The 13,077-nt window shown below is 51.6% G+C and overlaps 1 non-coding gene across 1 annotated transcript; it reads left to right on the top strand.

Annotated features, from left to right (window-relative positions):
• The first annotated feature begins 1,445 nt into the window (after window positions 1–1,445).
• On the top strand, window positions 1,446–1,517 carry TRNAC-GCA. The gene has a single exon. It is a non-coding gene; the product is annotated as a tRNA-Cys (tRNA).
• Window positions 1,518–13,077: the final 11,560 nt, after the last annotated feature.

Genomic DNA, 13,077 nt, shown 5'->3' with positions numbered 1-13,077 from the left:
CTCTTCCTCGAGAGATGGGGACCGCCTCCTCATCCCGCAGAACTCTGGGAGCTGTAGTGTGCTCTCTCCCTCCCCAGGCGCACAAGCTGCGGAGCTGGGCTCCTCACCCTGAGGGGTTGAGGCAGGACAGCCAGGAGTCACGGCTTCCTTGCGCCTCTGGAGGCGAAACTCGAGTCTTGGAAATGTCCTCTTTGGTCTTAAGCAGGGCACTGGGGTCTGGGTTGGGTAGCAAAGCGCTTCCAACTATGACTTGAGCTGGGTGGAAGACCTCTCCCATCTCCCTTCCAGCCCAACTTAGTAGAGATGGTTGGTGATAGCTAAACAAGGACCCCTTCCAAAGTAACAAGTCCTTGGCCAGAGCTCTGTGGGGGCCCAGAAATGCCTGGGGCAGGAAACCCGCTGACAGGGGCCTGTGTCCACCTATTTCTCAAAGACAGAGAGGGCAGCTTCAGGGCGAGCAGTGGAAAGAGGGGTCATGATCCCTGCTTGGGGAGATGAGGCTTCCAGTGGAGTAGGGGCCTTAGGAGATGCTGAGCCAGCTGCAGCTGGGCTTCTGCCAGAGGGAGAAATAACTCAGCCATATTCACCTCACAGAAGAGAGAACTTGGGTTTTCTCTTGGGCTTGAGAGTTCAAGGTCTGGAAGCATTGTTCACAATAGCCAAAAAGTGGAAGCAATCCAGTGTCCATTGATGGATGAATGGGTAAACTGTGATCTGTACTCAGTTGCACCCAAGTCTTTGCCACTCTTTGGACCATGGCCCACCCAGGCTCCTCTGTCCATGGGATTTTTCAGGCAAGAATACTGGAGTGGGTTGCCATTTCTTCCTCCGGGGGATCTTCCCAACCCACGGATCAAACCCATGTCTCCATCTCCTGCATTGCCGGCGGGTTCTTTACTGCTGAGCCATCAGGGAAACCCCTAAAGTGTGGCGAAAGTGAAAGTCACCCAGTTGTGTCCGACTCTTTGCGACTCATGAACTCTCAAGTCCGTGGAATTCTCCAGGCCAGAATACTGGAGTGGATAGCCTTTCCCTTCTCCAGGGGATCTTCCCAACCACCCAGGTCTCCTGCATTGCAGGCAGATTCTTTACTAGCTGATCCACAAGAGGAGCCCAAGAATACTGGAGTGGGTAGCCTATCCCTTCTCCAGGGAATCTTCCCGACCTAGGAATATAACTGGAGTCTCCTGCATTGCAGGTGGATTCTTTACCAACTGAGCTATCAGGGAAGCCCGAAACTGTGGTATGTACGTATAGTGGAATATCACTCAGTCTGAAAAAGGAAGGAAATTCTCATGTGTTCCACAACACGGATAAACCTTGAAGACATTATGCTAAGTAAAATAAACCAGACACAAGCTACAAATACTGTATGATTCCACGTATATAAAGTACTTAGAGTCAAATTCATGGAACAAATAGTATAGAATTATGGTTGCCAGGCTTCCCTGGTGGCTCAGATGGTAAAGCATCTGCCTGCAATGCAGGAGACCCGGGTTCGATCCCTGGGTTGGGAAGATCCCCTGGAGAAGGAAATGGCAACCCACTCCAGTACTCTTGCCTGGAAAATTCCATGGATGGAGGAGCCTGGTAGGTTACAGTCCATGGGGTCGCAAAGAGTCGGACATCGCTGAGCAACTTCACTTCATCTATGGTTGCCAAGGGCTGGCGGGAGGGAGGCAGGATAGGGAGTTAGTATTTAATAAGGCTTTCCTATCGGCTCAGATGGTAAAGACTCTGCCTCCAAAGCAGGAGACCTGGGTTCGATCCCTGGTTCTGGAAGATCCCCTGGAGAAAGGAATGGCAACCCACTCCAGTATTCTTGCCTGAAGAATTCCATGGACAGAGGAGCCTGGCAGACTACAGAAGATGGGATTACAAAGAGTGACATGACCAAGTGACTAACACACACACACACACACACATTTAATAAGTACAGATTTTCAGTTTTGCAAGATGAAAAATTTCAGAAGATGAATGGTGGTGATGGTTGCGCAAAAATGTGGATGTACTTCACATCCCTGAACTGTATACTTAAAAATGGTTAAAATGGTAATTTTCACGTAATGCATGTTTTTCCACAATTTGAAAAAAGAGCCAAGGTCTCACATATGGACTTGAACCCTGTCCTAACACAGAGTAAGCAACCGCAAATTGTTGATTAGTTTTAATACAAACAGCACTATGCATTTCCTAATTTTATACGATAAAACTGAGGCTCCAGAGGATTAATTAGCTCAAGTAAGACAGCTGGTAAATGGTGGAGCTGAGCATCTGAGCTCTAGTCAGGCCCCCTCAGTCATTCCTCTCAGCGTTTCTTGGCAGTGCTGTTAACTGAATCAGGGAACACAGCCTGAGAAGGAGAAAGTGTGAAGGGGAAGACTTGAGCACTGGTGAGGACACGATGGGCCAGTGAGATGTCCAGTGATAGCTGGCAGTGAGGCCTGGAATCCATGACAAAGCACCGACTGGAAACACAGCTGGTTAAGGAGCCCTTGGACCCGTGTATTTACCAACCCTGTTTGCAGTCATCACCCAGCCATCACCCTAAACAAGTGGACCAGGGTTGTAGTTTGGTGACCCTGAAACTCTCCCTTATCCTTTGGCTCTGGGATGGAAGAACTCTCCAGGCTCAGTCCAGAGTGGACCACACGTGGGCTCCCTTGTCTGCCTCGTAATGGGTCATTTTATAAAAGTCTGTGCCTGCAGATTTTGGTAACAGGCACATCCTCAACAATAGTAACTGCCTCTAACAATCATTATAATGGTGATTATGATAGTGTCCCCCACACTTCCCAGTTTATAAGCCCTCCAGGTGACCTGAGGCTATGTTGGCAGATGCTGTGGTAGAAAAGCTTTGTCCATTCTTTTTTTCGGTGGCAGGGAGCCACAGCTTGCAGGATCTTAGCTCCCGTCCCAGGGACCGAACCCTTGCCCTTGGCAGTGAAAGCTCTGAGTCTCAGCCACTGGACTGCCATCCCATTAGGATTGTTTGCCCAAGGTTTGGGATAGAGGCCTAGGCACTACCCTCAGCATCCCAGTCTAGGCCAACCCCACCCTCCCAGGCTGAACAGACTCATTGCCTGACAAAGCAGAGATCATCCCACACAGGATAGAGTTATTCTGCCATCCCAGGCAGTCGGACACACTCTCACAGACAGTGGCTGTTGTGCAAAGTCTCAGCAAGTCAACACCTGCCTGTGTCAACCTGGGAACAATATGATCTAAATTTAATTGCCTCCGGAGGCAACTGTTTGCAATAGAAAGTAATTTACAACAGCCAATAAATCTTGCAGAGGAATGACATCTCCATTTGCTTCCCTAAAATCAAACATGCCTGTTGGTCAAGCTACTATCTGATGTACCGTCACCTCCTACCCATCACTATCCTCCTCGTGCCTCCTCTAACCATCAGATCCAGCCCCTGATGGCCTGAGAGAAGTCGCCTGGGCCCTCCATGTCCTGCTGTCTCAAATAGATTAATTACAAAAAAAACAAAAACCCACGAATGCATTCTCCCCATAAAGACATTACAAATAAATCATTTCTCTCTGACACCATTCCAAATTTAGTGCCCTCCCCAACCTAGAGATAAGGACTCTTATCACATTGGGTGGGCTTCCCAGGTGGCACTAGTGGTAAAGAATGTGCCTGCCAACGCAGGAGACATAGAGACGTGGGTTCGATCCCTGGGTTGGGAAGATCCCTGGACAAAGGCATGGCAACCCACTCCAGTGTTCTTGCCTGGAGAATCCCATGGACAGAGGAGCCTGTCGGCTATAATCCATGGGGTTACAAAGAGTCAGATGCAACTGAGCATCAGATTGGGTAAACTCTTCCAGAACTTTCCCTATGTATTTTCATAAATTTGTGGTGTAGAAAAACACGTAAATTTATATGTGCTTTTAAAAAGTGATTCCATTCTAATTGTTCTAGTCTGCAACTTGATTTTTTTTTGTCCAACAATACGTCTTGGAGAACCGTCTTTGTTAGGACACAGGTCTGTTTCTCTTTTGTAGCTGCTAGACTGCACATCTGGTATGGACGTACAGCAGTCTTTGTTTCATCCCCTCTTCTTGGTGCTTGGTCTTTTTGCAATTACAGGAACCTTCCAAGAACATTCTGGACCCCCTTAGAACATTTGCAGGGCTCTGTAACTTACAAAGGAGTCCCAGAGATTGACCTAAAAGCTGCTTTCTCCTAACCTCTGTCCCCAAGACTCGGCATCCCTTGCTGGCCCAAATCTAGGAAGAAAACCTGGTCTTGGGAGGGGTGGTCCTCATCCTGGAACTCTCAGAGCTGGAGGGACTGTTCACGAGCTTCTTCCCACCTGGCCTCATTCTGGAGAGGAGGCCAGCAGGCCCAGAGATGTCAAGCGAGTTTGAAGGAGGTCACACAGCAAGTCCGTGTTGTTGCTCTTGCTCCTGGGACCCACAAACACATCCAGCACGCTCAGTCAGTTTTCTGCTCTGGGAAGCTCCGTTCCCAGGCTCCAGCAGGTTGCAAAAGGCCCCCAGGGCTTTGTTTCCAAAGGAGAAATGAATCGGGAAGTATTTTTAAGTGCTGGCCCCGCCTGGCTCCTGCCTTGCTCCCTCGTGCCCTAGCTGTCCAGGAAAGGCCAGCTTCACAGTGGCATCCGCAACGCATGGAAAACAACAAACGCCTGAAATAGATGATACCCAAGCTCAGGAATGGAAAGAATTGGCTCATGGCTTCAAGCGCCTCTTTTAGAAAAAGGCAAGAATAGCTTTCGGAGGCGTTTGGGGAACTGCTGGAGGTGAGGGAGGAGGATCTGAGAGCTTTGGTCACTTTTTCCCCCTCCCCCTTCCCCCACCCCCATGTGAACACTTAGCTTCCCCAGCTCCATCCACTCTGGGAGCACATCCACACCTGGCTGCTGCCAGAAACTGGAGATGCTATGTGATTCTTACGCTTCTTGAGCCTGAAAGGTAATGGTCGAATTCCTATGTGTGTCTGTGTGTGTGTGTGGGGTGTGCAGGGTGGGGGAGGGTGACAGGGAGAGAAAATGCGGATTTTCATCCCCACTCAGATAGCCCAGCTGCTGTGTGATCATCTGCAAGTCACTTGACCTCTCAGAACCTCCAGTTCCTCACTGGCAAAGCCAGGCATAATGATTCATTTATTCATTCATCTGACATTTGTTATGATCCAGCTCTGTGCCAGCACTGGACTAGAGACTGGGGATATAGCCATGACCAGGACAAAGCTCTGATCTTGTGGAGCAAAATATACAGCCCTTGACAACCTTACAGGTGATGAGAATCAGCCATTGCTTCTTCAGACAGTTCCAAAGTCACTCAAGGCCTGGTGCCGGAGGGGTGACAATACGTTTGACCAGAGTTTCTCAGGTACTGAACCTAGCATCTTACATGGGTTATTTCATTCAGTGTCACCCAGCCCTATGAAGTGGCCACTATATATTTATGCCTATATTACAGCTGAAGACATCGAGCAGCAGAGAGTAAATACTGGACGAGGTAATGAAGAGAGGCTAGCTGTGGGCCAGCTCCCTGTTAAGCCTGGATACCTGGACAACCAAACCAAGTCCTTCTTTATGACACAAAGTAGTAAGTCTAGACTGGAGGTCAGTACAAATGCACTGGACAAAGGTTTTTTAAACAAAACAAAACAAAACAAAAACACGGGGTCTATATAGAGCTTTTTAAAGAAATGTATTTTAAGTTGGAGGATAATTACAATTTTGTGTTGGTTTCTGCCATACATCAACATGAATCAGCCATAGCTACGCATATGTCCCCTCCCTCTGGAGCCTCCCTCCCACCACACCCCACCCTACCCCCTCTAGGTTGTCACAGAGCATCAGATTTGAGCTCTGTTCATCTAACAGCAAATTCCTATTGGCTCTTTAATATATGGTAACGTATATATTTCAATGCTACTCGCTCAATTTGTCCCCGCTCCTTCACCCACTGCATCCAGAAGTCTGTCCTTTATGTCTGCCTCTCCTTTGAAAGTGAAAGTGAAGTCACCCAGTCGTGTCTGACTCTTTGTGACCCCATGGACTGTAGCCCGCCAGGCTCCTCCATCCATGGGATTTTCCAGGCAACAATACTGGAGTGGGGTGCCATTTTCTTCTCCAGGGGGATCTTCCCTACCCAGGGATCCAACTCAGGCCTCCCGCATTGCAGGCAGACTCTTTGCCCTCTGAGCCACAGGGAAGCCCTTGCTGCCCTGCAAATAGGTTCATCGGCACCATCTTTCTAGATTCCATATGTGTGTGTCAGTATATGATATCTGTTTTTCTGACTTACTTCACTCTGTATTATAGGCTCTAGCTTTATTCACCTCACTAGAAGTGACTGGCAGCACTATGTACAATAACTAGGACATGGAAGCAACCTAGATATACATCCACAGATGAACGGATAAAGAAGTCGTACAGAGCTTTTGCTCTTATTTAAAAATAAGCTTCTGGTAACCCTTCATTTCCCTGGTGTATGACTGTCTCCCATTTGACAGATGAGTAAACTGAGGCATGCAGCGCTTAAGTGCCTCTTCGGAAGACTGCACAGACCGCACGATGGGAGCTTCTTACCACCTGCATGTTCCCAGGACTCTCTGGCGGGAGCGGGGGCGGAGGCGAGCGGGGGTCGCGCCCCAGGGCAGGAGAGAACTACATCTCCCAGGATGCCATGCGAGGGACGTGTAGGGGTGGAGTCTCCGCGAGCCCACAGCAGTCATTTCTTGGTATTTAAAAAAAAGGAGCAAAAGAAAAGAAAGAATCAAAGCCTCAAGCGTCACGTCTAGGAATAGCGTCGGAGCCAGGCCAAGTCATTATAGACGATGAGTAATCCGGTTAAGTCATTTCTCTAAACGCCGTTCCTTGTAAGAGAATTAAAATATCAGCTTACATCAGTCGGGGAGAGGCAGGCTCCAGGGGCCCGGGGCGGGAGCGCTGCAAGGAGGGGGTGCGGCTGGCGCGCCTCGGCCGCTCCGCTCGGTCTGGGTGGACGCCAGCGACCGACAGCTGGGCCCTGGGCTCGGCCTGACAGCCAACTAGGGGGCGGCGGGGGAGCCACCCGCCAGGCCTCAGTTTACCTTCTTGTTAAGAGCTTCTAGGAAAGTTTGGGCTGCCTCCTCTCAAGAGAATCAGTGTCCCTTGTAGGGGTGGACCTGCGAGGTGAATAAAGGCCAGGCTACTAGGCCAGATGGGAATAGGGTTCCTTTTTCTTCAGTGTCCCCCCTTTCTGTCAGATTCCAAAATTCCTGTCTTGACAGCTGCAGGAGCAAAGAGCTGATGCTGGGAAAGATTGAGGGCAGAAGGAGAAGAGGGCGACAGAAGATGAGATGGTTGGATGGCATCACCGATTCAATGGACATGAACTTAGGCAAACTCCAGGAGATGGTGAGGGACAGGGAAGCCTGGCGGGCTGCAGTCCATGGGGTCGTGAAGAGTCGGACATGACTTGGGTACTGAACAACAACAGCAGCCAGTGGGAGTCGGGGTGGATCTGGACCTCCTGGAGGTGTGAATTTTGCCCAAGACTTGCAGCAGTCATCCAGGCATCCTGAGATGAGGATTGCAGTGAATTTAGGGAGGGTGAGCTGATCCAGAAGCGGGCTCTAAAACCTGTCCCCTAAATCCCTCTCCAGGTCCAACAACATGAGCTGGGTCCTGGTAGTGAGCCAGACGCTCATCTCTCCCTCAGGGACCCTCACGTGAACCCTTGGCAGATAAGGGCACTGGGGCCCGGAACCTTCCCACTGGCTTCCCACGCCAGTCCCCAAAGCAGTAGAGAGTAACTCAAGCTTACAGATCAACGCTTGAGGCAGCCTCTGAGCAACTTACACACGTTCACACTCGCAATGAATCAGGCGCTTTTGAAATTCCCTTTTCACCAAAGGGCAGAGATAAGCCGAGATTTCCTAAGAAGCTGCACTAGGCTCAGCCAGTCCACTAAAACAGGAACCTCCAAGGCTCCGGAGTCAGGCCGACTGCTCCCCAGTCCTGGCACCCTCACTTGCAGAGGCCCTTGGATGAATGACTCACCATCTCTCATCCCATGTGTAAAACGGGATTAGCAATACCTACCTTGTAAGATTACTGTGACAGTTAGAAATAACGTAGACCTTTAACAAATGCTCATTCTGTTGTGTTGGTGTTATGTGAAAACAGCCTCTGACCAAGCAGATTCTGTGTGCCTCTGAGCCTGTAGAAGTAAATACTTAAATAACCTGCTCCCCCAAACCCAACCATCTCTTAGCACAGCAGTCACCTTTCCTGCATCAGGGGGCTGAGCCCTTGGCACACCGCTGGCTCCTCTACACAGTCCTGGCCTGTGTGCACCCCAAGCCCTGGCCTTAGAGACCTGAGCTGGACCCTGAATCCCCCCACCTGACCAGGTTTTCTAGGTCTACAGGTAATAGCTTCAAGGTCCTGAGCTCCCCAGTTGGAGTCTTCACGTTCGGCCAGGATGTTGGGAGGAATCATGGTCGAGGTGGATGATGTAGCTCTAACCTGAGCGGATCCTTTAACCCCTTCCATGCTGGAAGCCTAGGCTTGGATGGGTGGGGTGGGGTGGGGGTTGCTGCTCTAATTACTTCTCCTCAGTCCCCTGGCGGCTTCAGAGTCTCCCAAACCCTGACCCACACACATATCTGCAAGAGGGAGATTCCAGACACACCTTAGCCTCACTCTCAAGTGAGGCTTCCTGTGGCTGAGTGGCACCTGCCTCCTGCGCAGAGAGGGAAGAGCGACCTGCATTCTCCATAAGAAGACCAAGTGCCCCAGGACTTCCCTGGCCAGTAAGACTCCAAGCTTCCAATATTGAGAGCGCAGGTTCTATCCCTGCTCAAAAGTTTTGTTTTGTTTTAAAAAATAAAACCAGAGTGCCCCAAATCAGTTCTCCATGCTCAGTCTTCTCATCTGTAAAATGGTCACGGCACAATAAAAGCCCCCACACCTGCTAGTGCAGTTATAGGCACTAGATGAGCTGTTTCTTATAAACAGCTTAGAACTGTGTTTGGTGGGAAGGCAGATCTCCATAAATATTAGCTCTTATCCAGAACCCAGGACCAAGCAGAAGGCATGGGGTGAGCCGGGGCTAGGGGAAGGACACAGGAAACCTGGGTTCCAGGGACCCGTGGGACATAGCAGACAGTGGTCTTGCCTACCCACCCCACCTTCCCTTCTGCTGCTGCTGTGTGTCAATGTGTCAAATTTTGTTGGCTTTAGGGCTTTTTTTTTTTTTAATTAAACACGGGCTGCCTGAAAACCCTAATATTCTGGTTAAGTTTTGAAACAGCTCAGAAATCCCCTCCTCCTCTTGTGAGTCAGAGGCAGGAGCATTAAGCAGAACTGCCAGTGGGGTGCTGCGCAGAACTGCAAAATAACAGCTGGGCAGCCCTGTGACCCCAGGGAGCTGAAATAGGGGCTCAAAAATATTAGGGTGCGCTGGCGTGGCACGAAGGCCGGAAGTCCCTGGGGATGGGGGTGGGGCACACTAAAGCCCCAAAGGATCGCCATGCCCACCCCCTGACATAAAAACAACTCGGAACGGTTCAATTAGTGTAAGGAAGTCTCGCAAGATTGGCTTTTCCCGGAACGGCGATTTCGATGCTCGCCTGGAAATATCAAATCCTTTCCCAGTATTTTTCTTTTTTCTATTTTGGTGCCTTACGCACGTGCTTGGGGAAGCGATGGGTAGTTTTCTCTTTCCAACCCAGCCCGCGCGCAGGGGTCTTCACCGACCAGCTCCGAGGAACTTGCGTCCCGCCTCGCCCACCCATCCTCTGCTCGGCTCCGCCGGGGCGCGGTGGTGGGGGGGGCGGGCTGCGGGGTCCGCGGGGAGCCCCGCCCTGAGGATGGGGGGCGAGGCAACGGGGCGGGTGGTCGGTCCGAGCGCCCGCTCCCCTCCCCCTGGGCTCGCTGAGCCGAGGTGGGGAAGGCAGGCAGGCGGGGGTTTCGGAAAGCGCTTTCCATGCTCGGCCGGATCTGAGTCAAAAAGGGGGAGCTTGTTCAAACCGAAAGAATAATTCGGTTAGCCAAGGCCGCCAATATTTCTCTGAGCCCAAATTATTGCTAGGCAGGGAGAGCCTGAGCTGGAGCATCGCTGGCCCCTCGGGCCTCGCCGAAAGCCCCGGCCCCCCAACCCCCACCATAGTTCCTCTTTTTTCCCAGAAAAGGGACCAGGGGGCACGCCTCCTCCAGGCCCGCAGGCTCTGCCAAGTCCCCAGGGCCATCCAGACCCTCCTGAGGCCCGGAGCATGGGGCCGGCAGAGATGAGTGAGACCTCTCTCACCCGCTCTGGTCCGCCCTTCTCAGGTGGATCAAGAGGTCCCTCGTGCCTCTGAGCATTTGCACCCTCTGTTCCCTGTACTGTTCCCTCCCCACCAGCTTGCAAGTTTTTGCGCGTCCTCCTAGCGGTAGAGATGTGAAGCTTTTCAGAAAATTTTCTGGAAGTCTCATATTGACACTCCTGGGGCCTCTACCAGGTCTTAGAACAGGCCTGGCTTCCCATCAGAGAGACCTGCTTGAAGTAGGTTCAAAATTCCCCATACAGGCCCCCATGCCTCGTTTTCACTCCCAGGCATCTTTGCTTAACAGGGCTCACACTCTGGCCTGCAACCTAGTGGACCCAGTAAGGCCCAAATTAACAAGTCTTTTTGAACTGACCTTAATGGGGAGAGAAACGTCAATCTATATGTAGGAGCTAATGATTTTCTTTTTTTTCAGGCTGGCCTCCCAGTGAGGAGTGGGCTACGGAGGGCCCAGGGGTTCTTCGTGAATTCTGACCTCTCAAACTCAGCTTCCCCAGCCTTTGCGGTCACAGAGACTCTCTGGCTGGGCCCGAGTTCATTCTGACCTTAGGACAGGTGTGGAAAGGAGATGCTGATGGTTCATCTTCCTGGGCTACCCGCAACACCTGGCTTGGGCCTGCTGCACTGCCGCCTCAGCCCAGCTCATTGATTCAGCAGAAAATTCGCCCCGTAAGCAGGACCGTGGTGAGCTCCCAGGCAGGGCCAGCTGGCCTTATGCGGAAGAGCCCTGTAGACAGCCAGATGACTGAGGCATAGAGGGCACATCACACACAAGGACAAGTACAGAACATGTTCAAGGTCGAGGGGCCATGCGGGGTCAGCTGGGCCTATGAAGAGGACAGAGGTCCCGCCCCACCGCCACCCCAAGGCTCATGGCCCAGGCTGGCAGAGAGAGGTCAGCATGGCCACTGACCTATGAGAACACCTGGCATTAACCTGGCATTACCCGCTGTGGTTGCCGTGTTGGGGGAAATTCTGAGGTCCTTGCACTCCCTTCTGGAATGTACTCTGGCCAGCAGTAGAGACACGCACATGGTGCCGTGCACACGTCTGCTCGTCCAATACGCTCCCCCCTCAGCTGTCGGGCCCACCTCTGTGCCAGGGAGCATCTTTCCTCTCTGTTTAGCGGTCACTGTTTCAGATTAACTCTAACCCCAGGAAAAGGAAGTGGAGATCAAGGGTGGCCAAGAAGACCAGGCTGTCTGGCAACTGCAGGGTGGGGGCTGCCCCCAGCCCAGGAAGCCTTGTGGAGGGAGGAGAGACATATTCTCAGGGATCACTTCCTGTGAATGCTCCCACTTCCAAGGGTGCTCTGGACAGGGAAGCCTCCCAAAGGGCAGGGTTCTGGGGCCATCATTGAACTCCCTGAGGTCTCTCTCTTACCTGGGGAGGGGCTGGCTGGAGGGTTAGCTGGACGTGGAGGACTCAGGTAAATAAGGCCCAGAGAAGTTTTATCTCAAGTCTCCCCAAAGTTTTGGTTTTGCTTTTAATCTCATTGTCAACTTGGAAAAAAAAAAAAAAGGGGGGGGGGGGGGAGGGAGAGTTCTGTATAAAATTTTAGATTTCAGACTTCTCTTAAAATCAGATCTGCCTCACCAGTCAAGCAGCCTGCCCCCTCCACCAGCAGGTGGACCCTCTGTGGCTCCCTCAGCCGCTGTACGCCTCCCCACCCTGAGGCCGTCTGTCAGTGGGCTCTATCAGCGTTATCTACCAGGCCCCGGAGGGATTTGAGGGTGGCCAGCCCCTGAATGAGGCCTCTGTTTTACAGAAGACCTGGCTGGTCTTCGGGCGTGTTTTTGTTTTTGGCTTCTCGGGTTCTTTGTAGCAGCACTCAGGCTTCTCTCGCTGCAGGACACAGGCTTAGCTGCCCTGTGGCATGTGGGACCTTATTTCCCTGACCAAGGATCGAACCCTCATCGCCTGCATTGGAAGGCAGATTCCTAACCACTTGACCACAAGGGAAGTCCCTGGTCTTTGTGCTTTTGAGCAGGGGAGTAACTGTTCATCCTGAGGGGTGAAGAAGGCCCTGGTTGCTGAGAGAAAACTGGGAGCCTCTTCATTTTAAGGAACTAAGTGAGAACTCGGAGCCAAGATGGGGGTTCTGCCTTCTGGTACATTCTGGGGTGCTTCTCTGGCCTGGCTCCATTTTGATAGGGTTTTATATTTTTAAAGGGTTGTTAAAAAAAAAAAAAAACCAAGCAAACAAAAACAAAGACCATGTGACTGAGATTGAAAGCCCCAAATATTTATTATCTAGCCTTTTTTGTTACAAGCTTGCTGAGTCCTGGTTTTACAGATGGGAAAACTAAGCTCCAGAAAGGGAAAGTGACATGCTCAAGGTCACATATGGTGCAGGAGAAGCAAGAGATACAGGGTCAGTGCCCGGGTGGGGAAGATCCCCTGGAGGAGGAAATGGTAACCCACCCCGCTATGCTTGCCTGGAGACTCCCATGGACAGAGGAGCCTGGCGGGCTACAGTCCACGGGGTCGCAGAGTCAGACACAACCGAAGTGGCTGAGCAGTAGCAAGACCACACAGCAGACTGGTGACTGAGCTCTGTCTGTGCCGATCAGCCTGCTGCTTTTCCTTCAGTCTTGCCGTGAGCACGGGGAGGTGCTCGTCAGCCCTGGGCCAGCCGTCTGTGAGTGCAGGGGCTTGGAGGGGGGCCACATGGACGCCTGTGCCCTTGATGGTAGCCGTTTCCTGACAGTTGCTTTGACAGCGCAATGTTTTGTTACCTTTTACCTGGGGATCTCCAAGCCCACGACTAAATTC

The sequence above is a fragment of the Oryx dammah genome, unplaced genomic scaffold (assembly GCF_014754425.2).
Source record: "Oryx dammah isolate SB20612 unplaced genomic scaffold, SCBI_Odam_1.1 HiC_scaffold_25, whole genome shotgun sequence".
In the NCBI taxonomy this organism is placed as follows: Eukaryota; Metazoa; Chordata; class Mammalia; order Artiodactyla; family Bovidae; genus Oryx; species Oryx dammah.
This window is presented reverse-complemented; position numbering and strand designations above follow the sequence as displayed.